A 14,499-nucleotide genomic window follows, 5' to 3' on the forward strand; every position below is an offset into this window, starting at 1 on the left:
CAACAAAAATACCTTGGAAATGTCCAGTGTTGCATGAATTGATTTCCTCTTGGCGAACACGAAATGTAAGATAATCTAAATATTCTAAAAAACAACAATTCATCCGGTAACTTTTTTCCTCTTTTATACAGGAGTCCAAAATCGTTAGTTTACTAACGTCGCTGAAACCAGGGTACCACCCGCGACTTACCGGAGCAATTAATATTGCTTCTTCATCGGTTGCATCTACCGAGATCACAAGCGAGAGTAATCAGTTCGATCAAAATTTCTCTCAGTTCTCATCTAACGAGGCTTCCAAAGGAAGCTATTCGGATTATGGACATGGTTCAACCTCAACATCAAAAACTCTGGAATATGTATTAACATCATTGCCTGTTCGATTGAATAAACCAGCAGCAGTTTAATGGAAACCAATGAAAGCAAACACGAAAAGCAAACGCAAAACGTAAGTATATAAATCCCTATTTTACATGTAAATAAAAATTCATCCGCTTTTTTGTTTACTTTTCTGTAGGAATCCCAAATTGAATGTTTAATAACGTCTCTGGAGCCAGGATACCGTCTGCGACTTTCCGGTGAAGAAAATGTTGTTCGGTCCTCGGTTGTGTCGACGAGATCACAAGAGGGAGTAATCTGGTCAATCAACGGATCTACCCGGTTTCCTCTAATGAGGCTGCAAACCTAAACGAACCAAATCCGGTTACTTTGCCCAGGGCTTTGTCATAGTAACGTCGCCTGCTCATGTAAATCAACCAGGAACTGGTTATTCTGATGCCATCGGAACCACATCGTCAGCCACTGACAGTAATACGGATGCGCTAATTGTATCGTTAGCAGACGATACAATTCGGTCTTCAGAATCTGGAGACAGTTTGAACGAAGCAGAGCAAAATCAGCAAAAAAGTGCTCTTCCATCATTTAAACAGACCAATCCCAACAAATTCACCGAATCCTCTTCGATCGCTTTAGCAATAACGGTTTCACATCATGAGAGCAATGTTTTTACAACAAAATCCTTAGAAGAGTTACTGAGACATTCCGAAGAAGGAAAGGAAATTCTACAGTACGCCGCCAAAGGTGAACTTTCCGAGGCCAAGCAGCTAGAGCTTTCTAGCATTATTGCAAAGTTCCATTTAATCACCAAAAGCAAGCTACTAACTGAGGACCTCCGATCCGAACATACGCTCTGGCAGTAACATCACTTTTTAAAATTAAACGTATCGTAAGTCACAATCATAGAATTTAAGAACAACCAAAACGAATGTTTGTTTTTCTAGCAGAATTATTTTATTCAAAGGAGCGGGGATTGAAAAAAACCACGGTGAAAAGATAGCCAACCAGATAAGCAACCTGAAACAAAGGAAACGGAAGCGTGAAACAAGAGAGAACCAATACCAAGCATCCAAGCAATCAACAGTCGATTCCCAGCCTAATCGAAACGTAGTTGCCGAAGAAGCAGCTAAATGGTTAACGCTCAATAGTGAACCATGGTCAGTTGTCCTTGATAGGTGGAAAATTAGCTACGAAGCACGCAAAGTTGACTTGCTATCCAGAAAACGTATTCCCCAAATTTTTACGACATATCCGCAATACAAATGTCAGCATGGTTTTCAACTGGTGAGTTTTGTAAATGAAGTTAATAATCTATTAAGGAAAAATAGTGCACTGTAGTCACTGTTGAAACAAGTTGTCACATCAGAACACCAGCGGTGTTCTTCCTCTATCGCTTTGAAGTAATAGCACACATAAACAGACGTAACACCTAAAACATTTTGCAACCAAAAATATCGTTATCGTCGAGTGGGATGAAATTGTGCCTAACAGTAGTTTATTAGCGGCACTGGTGGTGTAGTGGTTGGCGTGATTACCTCTCACCACAGCAGGCCTGGGTTCAATCCCAGTCGGCGCCGCCGGGATGTTCTGAGGCATAACATCTCTGATCACCCCGAAAGTAAAGCCGTTGGTCCCCGGTCCATGAGTTGATGGATCGATAGGTAGGGTCCAGGTGTGGGAGCTGCCTCCCTAGCGTCGGTAGCATTGGTGCTCAGCACGGAAAAGAAATCAAGGAAAAAAACAGTAGTTTATTGAAATTAGAACACTACAGTAATGCCATCTAGTCCTTGCAGTGTGTTCATTAGATAGAATTTTCGTCACGATAGTTTTGATCGTTTAATGTTTGAAGTATGCGGTATGTGTGAAGTATGTGGTGGAGTGACTAATTCAATTTACTGAAAATAGCTTGTATTAAGTATTTGTTTCCAATTTAATTTTAGATCGATATTGATTTTCACGAAGCTTTTCCGAATGCTGAAAACGGATTGAAGAAATTACCACACTTGGTACCGCAGATTACAGAATACATTTCCAAGAAGGCAGGGGACCCATCGGCTGTATCATTAATCGAGCGATTGACTGATGAAGGAGCAAGTAATGGTAAAACATCCCAGCTGTTGATGTTAATAAGTATTACCTATTCATTTTAATGTCCTTATTTTTTTTATAGATACGAAAATCTGTACACTGTTGCTAGCGCTAAGTACCACCAATTCCGGTTGCATCTCGTTTCAAACCTACCATCTTGGTTGGCACTGGCGTGCACAGGGTGGGGCAAGGTGGGGGCAATTGCCTCTCCTTTTATATATAAGATTTTCATTTCCACATATACAAAATTATGATATAAAATAGCTTGATTTCTTGATAACTTGATTTGAAGGTAAAATAACTTCATTTCATAATATAAGGGCACTGAAAACCTTTTATTGCATCAATTCCTTTGAGATGGTGCCTGAAAATTGCTTCACAAAGGTGCATGAAGGGACAAACTTCAATGACATTTTTTGGTCAAAAAATTGCACCACAGTGGTGCATACAAAACATTTATGGCAAAAAAATTTTTTCAAAGGTTTTTCATGGAGGGCTTAAATAAGAGGGTAAATTGAAGATTGATAAAATTCACCTTCGTGGTGGTAAATCGAAGAAAAAGCTTTCTATTGAATATTTCTGGTGTATATATATCATCAAGGTGGGATATAATGGGATAATGAATAACTCTGGTGGAAAAATTGAATCACGCTAAAAATTTAGAGGTGCAAATTTAACTGAAAATTTCTGGTGGAAAGTTCGCAACACTGTGGTAAATGTAGAAACAAGGTTTAATAATTTTTCTGGTGCAATTTGCATCGTTCTGATGAATGAAAGCTTCATCGAAAATTTATGAAGAGGCAAAACCTGAAAATTTCACTACAAAGGTGCATGATGAAACAAACTTCACTGACAATTTTTGGTGCAACGTTCTGGTGAATTTAGGAGCATGATTTATTGAAAATTTCTGGTGCATAATTTATAATTGATAAATGAAATGAATAACAAAATTATGGTGGAAAACTTGCACTGGTAAATGAAGGCATAAGCTGTATATATAATTAATCTTTTTTTTTTTAATTTCTGGTGGAAAATCTGCACAGTTCTGGTTAACGGATGGGCAAGCTTTTCGGAAAATTTTTGGTCTTAAATTTGCATCCTTCTGCTGAATAGAGGAACAAACTTTAATTATAATTTCTGGTGTAAAATTTGCACCATTCTGATGATTGGAGGGAATATGCTTTACTGAACATTTATGATGGAAAATCTGAAAATAGGGGTAAGCTTTATTTGATGAAAAACTTGCAACATTCTGATGATAGGAGAAGCAAGCTATATTGAAAATATTTGGTGGAAAATGGAAAAAGGAAATCTTCACCAATCAGATGATTGGCGAACCAATTTTTATTGAACATTAACGGTGGAAAATTTGATTGTTCTGGTCAATTGAAATTTTGTGGTATAAAATTTTCTGGGGGCAAGTTTGCATTAAAAATTTCTGGTGCAAGATTTGCAACAATCTGCTGCATGGAGGGGCAAGCTGAAATGAAAATTCCTGATGTAAAAATTGCACAGTTCTGGTGAATGAAGGGGCAATCTTTATTGGACATTTCTGGTGAAAAACTACAACGTTTTGGTGAATCGACGGACAACTTAAACTTGACTTCCGAGAAGAACCTCAAGGGTATTGAAGTCTGAGGACAGTTCCAAAAGAAAAGATTTCTGGGGATGATTCCATGAAAATTCAGCGAATAATGTCTAATGAATCTTGCAGATAGTTCTAAGATAATTTCGAAAAGAATACAGAGAGAATCAAATTTTGAATTAAATTCCAAAGGGATGTTGGGGAAAATTTCAAGGATATTCCGAGGATAATTTCAAGCTCATTTTGGGAAAAATTTCTTGAGAATACTGAGGAAATTCTTCTGAAACTTTAGGGGAATTTTAGTTCCAAGGTATTTTGAGAAAAAGTTCAAAAATATTCCGAGAAGAACCTCAAGGATATTGAATTCCTTGGACAGTTCCAAAATATTTCTGGGGAGAATTCAAATAAAATTCTGTGGATAATTTCTAGTGCATCCTGCAGATAGTTTCAAGATAATTTCGAGAAGAATTCCGAGAAAATTAAATTTTGAGTGAAATTCTAAAGGGATTTTAAGCAAAATTTCAAGCGAATTCCGAGGATAATTTCTAGAAACGGGTAAGAAGTTCTGAAGGATTTTCTGTCATAAGGTGTTCTGAGAAAAAATCATGAGGAGTTTTAAATATAATTTCAGAAGACTTCTGAGAAGAATTTCAAAAGAGCTATTAGGAAAGTTCAAAAAAAAATCTGAGAAGAACCTCAAGGATATTGAATTCCGAAGACAGTTCTAAAGGATAAATTTTGAGTTAAATTCCAAAGGTATTTTGAAGAAAATGGCAAATGTGTACCGATAATTTCTAGCTCATTCTGGGAATCATTTCTGGATAATACTGAGGAAATTCTACTGAAACTCTAGGGGAATTTCAATTCCAAGGTGTTGTGAGTAAAAGTCAAGAAGAGCTCTAAAAGTAATTCCAGAGCACTTCTGAGAAGAATTTCAAAAGAGTTCATAGAGTTCTAAAAACTTCGAAAAGAACCTCAAGGAATTCTGATGATGGACTTTTTCGCAACAGTACAAAGTTTAAAGACAGCTTTTGGATTCCCTAATTGAAAAGTGGGTATTAGTTTGCCATAGAACCTTGGTCGATTGTCGTTTCACTAAAAAATCGTCTAAGAATCTTCTCTGAAAATTTCAAGTCATATGTTACCGTGGTTAAAACGTTACAGCTGCTTATGTGCGTTGCAATAAATTCGGGTTTGTCCTTTATATCATCTCTAAAACATATTGAATGTTCGGCATCATTTTCTGTCACCCTAACTGGCGGTGCTTAGCTACAGGGCTGATGGCTGGCAGCACTACTGGAGTACAAGCCAAGTGCAAGGACAAAAACAGCAATATACTTTAATGAAGAGCTTTGAGTGTGTTGGTTTATTTCCATTTAATTCCGTTATAATTGTTTATCTTTTGACGAATGCGCGTATTTCGTCTACTTCTTGCAGACTTCATCAGTGCCAAGTACTATACATCACTGATCAAGATTGGATTGATCAAGAGCAATATACTGTTTGTTCACTGCTATGCGCATTAGACTGATGCAACATTTGAAATTTTTGCTCCACAGTGCTCAAACGGTTCCAAATTGGGCCCTGATTAGCCTCCCAAAATTTGAACTCATTTAGTAAGAAACTGACTTGGCACAAACCATTTGAAGTTTATATGGGAATTACTATGGAGAAACCATAATTTCGGTTCATATCTATCTCAAAATTCACCAGTTCACTCTACTTTAGAAAAACTGAACTTGTTGAAAATTTTCTCAGCTACAACTTTGTTGAAGACCACTTTTCGATCAAATGTAAGGAGCAAAAGTAATTAATGATTCAAGTCACTGATGTCTTATGATTATGCTCAATCAACTGTTCAGCAGGCAACATTGGTGTGTATGGCGCGTAGAATAGAGGACACAAATCATGGCTACTATGTCACACTGCAGAATACAGTGTTGCCCACAATATAGTTGCTTAATATTGCCATAAGATTATCAATCTCTTAAACAATTAATAACTATTTAATTTGACGTTTGGTTGAAAACCGATTTTCTGCAAAGTTGTAGCTTGTAGATAGAATTTGTTAACAGTACAATATGTAAAAAGGCTAAAAGACAACGAACAAAAAGTTTTGTTTTCCCATAGTAATTTCCATATAAACTTCAAATGGTTTGTGCCAAGTCAGTTTCTTATCAAATGATTTTAAACTTTCGGAGGCTAATGAGGACCCGATTTGAAACCGTTTGAACACCGTGGAGCGAAAATTTCAAATTTTGCATCAGTATAATGCGCATTGTTTGAACTTTGTACTTGTCGACGCAGTGTGCATGCGAAAGAAGAATGCGATTCTTATTGGTCATTTATGTCGGTTTGTCGGTGCTATCACCACCATATGACGTGACTTCAGCTGAATCCAACCACCAAGGCAACAACATTGCAGCAAATGTATCATTTCAGTTAAAGCCCTACTATCACAACCATTTGACGAACCGATCGTCATCAACATCGTCGATGGGATTAAATTGTCAATTTCCATTGGCTGTCTGAAAGTAGTTTGCATTGAAGAAGATGAACCACCACCGGAGCAAAAAATAAATAAAATTAGCTAGATTGAACAGTAGGGAAATGGTGGGAGGTTAACAGCACTATACACCATGCACTTTGGAGTACTCCCTAGCCCCAGATTAAATGCACCATAGAAAAAAAATGCCCCTCCTTAACAAGATTCCTGTGCACGCTAGTGTTGGTTGGACAAGAGGATACGCTGATTTTCGTAGATTCTTTAGAGAAAGCGTAATCAAAAATTCAAGAAACCTACCGGAGCTACACAGAGCTGAATCTTCCAATCGTACCAAAATTAGATGCAGTGGGAGAAAACTTGGACCAGTTGCAAGGAACTTTTTTTGTCTGGTACGGCGATGTGTGCTATGAGTTTCAATCGGCATCAAGAGCAGTTGACTTATTAATTAAACAGAGTGCCGTCCTTGGACTTCCGTTTTCAAAAATTTCGAAATTGGTTTGGCACTTTCTCAGCGGTTATATTTACGGCATAAAACAACGAGAATCCTACGCTTCCATAAACAAACTCCAGGCTTATCTTGAGACGAAAAAAGTGGACAGTGAATTAAGAGCATGACTCGGATCACATGCATGATACCTGGATGTACAATCCTTTCTGCAACTCCAAGTGAATACCTTACACATCTTAAAGCCTACCATCATGTTCCGTCCGTATATAAATATAGATGTACAATATCCGGATGCCACCAAATTTTCTCTAAGGTATATCCATTCAAAAAACATGTTATTAATCATTCGGGAGTTCACAATGACAGCAAAACCGAACTTATAAACAGCAGCATGATTCAGCATGATCAGTCTTCGCTGCATCTAAATATTTCGACAAATATGACAGGTTCTTTATCATACCATTTCGAAGGTAGTTCGTCGAAAATAAGGTGTATTGAAAGCGGTGATGATCAGCCAGTTCATGTCGACCAAGATCCAATCAATATACTCGACCAAATGGCGCTAAAACTTACTCTTTTTATGCATAAACATAACAATTTCACGGGAAAGGATGTCTATCAGATTCCAAATGAAATAAGCCTCATGTTTTCAGAAATAGCAGATAAGTTAGAAAAATTCAAAAAACACATCTGATTCAGAAAATAGTTTTAACTTTCAAAAACAAATTGATAAGATGAAAACCATATTTGACTTAATAAGTACAGATCATAAGTTTAGTCTTTTTAAAATAGTGTAGGATTTGAACTACCAACGATAGTCACAATTGAGGAAAATGACAATACTGCTTCAAAATTGTTAGATATCGAAAACGACGGGGACAGAGTGCATGCCAATAATTACTTGATTGTTATGCCTATTGAATTCCAATTCAAAGCTTTTTTTTGAATGCAATGATATATTAAAAACCACGTTACAGAATACAAAAAAGCTACAAAAATCGACTGAAATCTCAAATTACATAAATGGAAGTACATGGAAAGCTATTGAACAAAAGTATGAAAATGAATACGTGTATGGTTATATGCCGATGAATATGAAATCAACGATTCACAAAGTTCACACAGTAATAGGCACAGTGTTTGTGGTATATATTATAAATTCCCTACAATACCCAAGGAATTCCAATCCAGGTTATGCAACATATTTGTGGCTGGAATGGTTAAGAAATCAGATATTAAGGTAGTAGGTATGAATATGCTTATGCATGTTTTAGTCGATAGATTCAAACGAATTGAGAGTGAAGGAATTCATATTGTTCTTGATGGAGAAACAAAACTAGTCAGATTTGTGCTATGTTTGATACAAGGCTATAATTTGGGTGTTCACTCGATGCTGCTTTTCGCGAATGGATTAATGCTGCATTTTATTGCCGCTTTTGCAGACGGCCTTTTAAAGTCGGATTGTCAAGAAAACGCTGATTGCCTCCGTCGGCGACAAGATTATGCTTTGGATTTAGAAATAGGACAGCCTAGTGAAACAGGAATACACGGTAATACGGTTTTCAACGAGCTTCCATCTTTCCATGTTACCGAAATTTTAAGTGTTGATGCGATGCACGACTTTTACAGTTCGGGTATTTGCAAATACGGGTTAGTTGAAGTCGTAGACTATTATATCTTCAGTAAAAAGTACTTCACTCTTAATGACTTCAATATGCACAGAAAAAGTTTTGAAAAAATGTGTATAGACAGCGAACTTTCTCGAATGCCAGATATAGTTGATGGTTATAACAGTAAGGAAAAGCGCAAAACAGTTCATATGCGTCTAACTTTTAGTGAAACGCGTGTACTGACACATTACATTACTTTAATTAATTTAATAAATTTGTACCAAACGATGACATGGTGTGGAAGTACTGCATAACGCTAGTAAAATTAGCTGAGTTCTGCCTAAGAAGTGCATTTTCAATAAATCTGGAGATTTTAAAATGTTTAATTTGGGCCAACGTAATTATTTTAATGAGCTTCTACAACCATTGAATATAGATTCAGATTTAAATATGCAGATTGCAAGTTGTGTCGAGTACAAAGGAACTCAGTATAGGGCTGGATATTTTATGACTCTGTTCGAAAATCATATAATGTACTTATTTGAAATCATCGAGTTCATCATGCATAATGACGAGTTACATTTAATAAGCCAACACTGGCAAGTTGAAAATTATTGCGAACATTTTCTGGCGTAAGAAGTAACAAGATGTTTATCTGTAGTAGATGTGCTAAAAATTGAGTTATTTGATAGTTCTCCAGTATCAGTACATAAAATCGGTGATCAGTCTAAAATGTATTTCTGAGTTAAAAATAGTTTCAATGTTAATCCTGTAGAAGCTAAGCATGTATAGTTTGTAATAAAATTTTATGTATTATCCATATTGTTTTATTGCATTAATATATGTTGCATTATTTTCCAATTATGTATTTTAGTTAGGAACATACGAATTGGAAAATAATGCAATCATTGTAATAATTGACTGTGAATCAATCAGACTATAAAAAGCAAAAGGTAAAAATCAACGCAAAACAACGTGCTATCCACAGAATTTTTTGATAAAAATTACTGGATTATCATCTAGGTTCTACTTAAACACTTCGTAAAAGATACGGGAGAAGTCACGTGGCTATTACGTGAAACTCCAGTGGGATGAGAGTTCATTAGTTCATTCTGGGCTACCGATCCACGTAAGAGCTACGTGAAAAGTACGATGGAAAAAAGCCACGTATGTTTTCACGTAGCATTGAAGTGTGTATTATTTTGAGTGTAGGTATATGGAGAAACTTTCTTCTGCTGCCTTGGCACCTAAATGCAAAAGAAAAGGGCAATCTCTTGAGGGTGATCTGATGAAATTAATTTGAGAAATTAATTTGGTATGCTCACGGATGATGAGAATGATCCATCATCCAGGCAGAATTCCAGTAAATTTACACGGCTTAAATGTGATTACCACTTCCGATTTCCATATTCTTCGCACCGAACTTTTGAACTTCGTTAAATTCAAGTTTTCACTGCAAATTGACCGTCGGAGTGAAAATTACTTAGAGTTGAGCCAGTTCAAGTAATCCAAATGAAAATGAAATCCCGTCCTGATGACTCGCACAACAGGATTTCCTATGATCTCTTTGCTTCATTAGCGGAAGAGGCAGCAGAACGTCAACATAAGCTAATTTGTTAAAAGTTATCCATAATTCTGGGTGACCCATAATTGTGATTTTTACAGCTCACAAACAGCGTGTCATTAACAATGATCTTAAAACCCTTGAACACTGTTCAGCAAGCAAGCGCTCTTGACTTCTCACATATTTTCATATAGGTCACTCTTGCGAACAAACGTGCAAGTTCCAAATCGTTGAAAAGAAAAGTCAAAACTAGTTATTTTTTTATTCTCTTCAGCTCCTCATCTCTTGGTTAACATGACCGGCATTTCTATAGTGGTACTAGGCGATCGTGGCCGTAACCTTAACATTACAACCGCTTGCTACCAGCTGCCTTTGGATACGGTTAGATACGGACAAACTCGTTCGACTTTCGGTGTTTTGGTTTGAAGGTTTCTAGTGTTTTTGTTTTTGCTTCTCAGTTGGTTTGTTTTTTTTTGCGCGGTTTGTTTATGATTTTTTTTTGTTCAGTCATCCAACAGTAGCTACTTATCTTAGTTACATTGTTCAATGTGGTACAGGTAACCATCACCTTAACATTGAGGTAAAAGTAAACCTTTCTCTCAATGAGCTTTTGGTGTTATATGGAAGCCTTGTGTTGTTGATTGTTTGGGTGGGTAGCTATAATGAGCTGCTGGTTGACTGTTCCACGTGGTAGGCTAAAAGGAATCGAGGCGAGATTTTTTCAAGTAGGTATTTTGGAATGCTTTTCATGAGTAGTTTTTGCGTGAAAGATATGTATAGAGGTTGAGTAGAAGCATAGAGAAGGTTAGAAACTGACTTCCCAAACCATTTGAAGCGTGTATGGGAAGTACTAAGCGAAATTCAAACCTTTTGACCATTGCCTTCTACCCTGTGTCTAAATTGCTATGAGAAAAAAGTTCGATATCTATTCGAGTATGATTTTTTTCAACTACAACTTTGATCAAAACCGTTTTTAAGTCGAACGACAAATGTGACAGTTGTTAATTGTTTACACCCATCTGGAAAATGTAAGATTCTCTTATAGATTTGCATAACAAACATGCAGACCTTGTGTGTCGTCGGAAGATTTTTTTGAAATAATTTTGTAACTCTTAAGGTAGCTTATTTTCGAACAATCTTTATTTCCCCAAATGCACTTTGGCTAGAAAATTATCTTAAAAATGGTTTTGTACGAAAATACTAGTTCTAGAAAAACTTGCATGTTCGCTACAGTTCATTGTAAGAACTGAAGTTATTTTTTTTTTGTAAGAAAACATGTTGAGCAGGGTTGTCTTAACCACCCTTGGGGCCCTTGGTCTATTTTTAATTGTGAGCCCCCTATGATTTGATATAGGTGAAAATATGTACTCGTAACAATCATTTTTCGATTAAATTTATTTTTCTAATTTGCTTTAATTTAACACATATTGAACTTAATCTGTTTACGAATCCTAATACTTGGGAATTTGTAAAAAGAAGTGTTGATATCAATATTAATAAATATTTCCTATTCAATATTCATGATGAGCAACAAATTTTGTCTGGTTTATATCATCTCTCAATTTATGTTTTACTCATTTTAATCTATATTGAGAAGTTGGTGGTCATTTAAACATCCTGAGGATTATTTTCATATTTAGGAAAACCATTTCCCAAACTTTAAAAAGTTGGTGCTTTGTAAACCGAGCAACTTTGTCGAAGACCGTACAGCTGTAGAAAATATGCCCTCGTCTCTAGAAATTTTGGCCACGCTACTGACCTAACTGCCCTAAAGTTCTGCTGTAATGTGATAGTATAGTGAGAGTTTTTATTTTAATTTTAATGTTATTGCGGTTTATTTTAATATTTAAACTTTCTCGACGAAATATGGAAGGTGCCAAAATATTCTGTGGCTTTTAGAACTCTTACCATTTCAGCTTTTCCTTGACGTTTTCGCGCGCAAACGAATTAACTAGCTGGTTTTGTTATGTAAACATGATCAACAGGAGCTTGAGAAGAAAGGGGTCAAAAGTAAACATCCGAAAAAGAGTCATGGAAACCAAGCGTTAGATATATTACTACACAGCAAAAAAATAATTTTGATATCACATCAAAGTGGATGCACTACAATCATGTCGAAAATTTCATGTAATTTTTATGACCACATAAATAAACAAATGCAATAAAAGCAGCGTAATGTCAGTTCATGCATTGTATTACTGATAATTTTGTCCTTTTTAGCCAGTAATATTACACCATATTTGCGACATGATTGTAGTGCATCCACTTTGACGTGATATCAAAATTATTTTTTTGCTGTGTAGCTGAAAACGGGAAGCGTGAAAGTCGAAAACGAAATATGAGATCGACGAAATTAAAACCACTCAAGTGTAACTGGAGAAAAAAAAAATCGCAATATCAACTTGTATGATTTATTGTCTCAAGTTTTCAACACGTTAGTTTTTGATACAAATACAAAACTAACCAACGATTTATTTCGTAAAATATATGATTGAGAAAGATATGATTGGTGTCTCTGAGTTGGAGGCCCTGGTTTTAGCCCTACCGTTGATACGGTACTGATGTTGAGGGTGTAAGAAATCGACACTTACATTTAATGTTCATGCTATTTGTTTTGCGTGTACGAGATTGGAAATCTTATGACATTATCAAGCGGTGATTTGGATTTGAAGAATGATTTAAAACCTCAATAAAACTTGCAATTTAGCTTGGGATCAGCGTCTTAAAATTAATCGTATAGTGGTCTTGAGCAAAGTTTTAGCAGAGTAAATTTTATACAAGTACAGCAATCCAAATTTGTTGTTGATAAATATGGTGAATTGTTATGAACATACTTTCCCCGCACAGACAAAAAATTGAATTTTCACCATCGCGAAAAATGTTCTTTTCTTTGGCATAAACAACTAAATTGTTTACCAGCTTGCATACAAAATTGCTGATTAATGCGATATTGCGCTTAAACTTATGAGAAATATCGTGTAAATTTCTGCCAAATCTAGCGTTAAATAGGTGTGCGCTAGGTACCACAGAAATTTACACGAATTTTTCAAACGATGCATAGTTATTTCCACATAGACTTCAAATGGTTCGAGCACAGTTTAATGAGTTCAAATTATAAGAGGATAATCAGGACCCGATTTGGAACCGTTGGAGCGAAAGTTTCACATTTTGCATCGGTCTAATAGGGCTTAGATCCAATTTTTGGCCGACTAAGCACAATCGTCCTTGCCTCTATTTTTCGAGTGGATTTTTTTTTTCACACAATGGTATATTTTCACTGCAGATGAATTCAAAATTTGTTTACCTTTCCGTAAGATTTGTTTATTTGAAAAATTGTTTAGATATCGTTAAAAATCTAACACTGCTTCCTAACCCCAAACTCGGCATACGGATTTTAAATTCAGCCTCACGCATTGAAAAGCCTTTGAATTCACTTCAGCCTATCAGATGAAGGAGGATGAAATTTATGTTACTATGATGCACATAAATGGAGCGTCATTTATCATATAAGTTTACATTGTAGATCGCTTAAGGTTATGAGAAATGTCATTGTATGCAACCGTCCATCTTTGTAAGAAAATTTTCTGGTAAGTTTCTGGTTTACATGAAAAGGAAGTTTACATGCATGAATGTTTGCATGCATGGATGTTTGCATCACCAGTAACATTCATATTTTTTCTGTGATTGATTCGGTCGCTCCGCTTCTTTGAATTTGAGAATAATGGGTGCAAACATTCATATCACGTTCACGGAGTGAACGTCAAGATAATTAGTTATTAATTAATTAGGAAGATAATATTCTTCTGACATGCTTCATCAACTGCTCAGCAGGCCACATTGGTGTAATTGGCGTGAATAATAGGGCAAACAATCCAGCCTACCATGTCATAAGTGGAATATTCAGTGTTGCCCTGAAAGCGGTCGATTAATCATTGGCCACGAAATAAATTAGTAACTAATTATCTTGAACTCTAATAAAAAGTTGTCTGTAACAAAGTCATAAAATTTCAAATTTGAACAGCTAGCAAGCTTTCCCATAAATTATACTGGTGAAGTGCTAGGACGTTGAGAACATAAAGATCAGTAATTCCCATATAAACTTTAAAGGGCCAGTGCGCACCCAAATAAACTCAAATTTTAGGAGAATGATCAGTATGTACTTGATTTAGAATCAATTGACCCTGATGGAGTAAAATCGTTATTTTTGAACCACCCTAATATACATATTCAATATATTTTCAAAGCATGCTTTGAAATCATTTACATGTTTCCCACAATTAGTATGGGAATGCATTGAGCTACATCAGCAGTTGTCTGATAACTATACAGTAAATGTTTACCGGGTGCCAGGACACTGTAGAGTAG

At 35.9% G+C, this 14,499-nt stretch overlaps 1 pseudogene; it reads left to right on the plus strand.

Moving 5' to 3' along the window:
- Window positions 1-403: 403 nt before the first annotated feature.
- LOC135706461 (uncharacterized) lies at window positions 404-7,146 on the plus strand (annotated as a pseudogene).
- The last annotated feature ends 7,353 nt before the right edge of the window (window positions 7,147-14,499 follow it).

The sequence above is a fragment of the Ochlerotatus camptorhynchus genome, unplaced genomic scaffold (genome assembly GCF_037179485.1).
Source record: "Ochlerotatus camptorhynchus isolate MF236.1 unplaced genomic scaffold, CSIRO-AGI_Acam_v1.1 ptg000281l, whole genome shotgun sequence".
Classification (NCBI taxonomy): Eukaryota; Metazoa; Arthropoda; class Insecta; order Diptera; family Culicidae; genus Ochlerotatus; species Ochlerotatus camptorhynchus.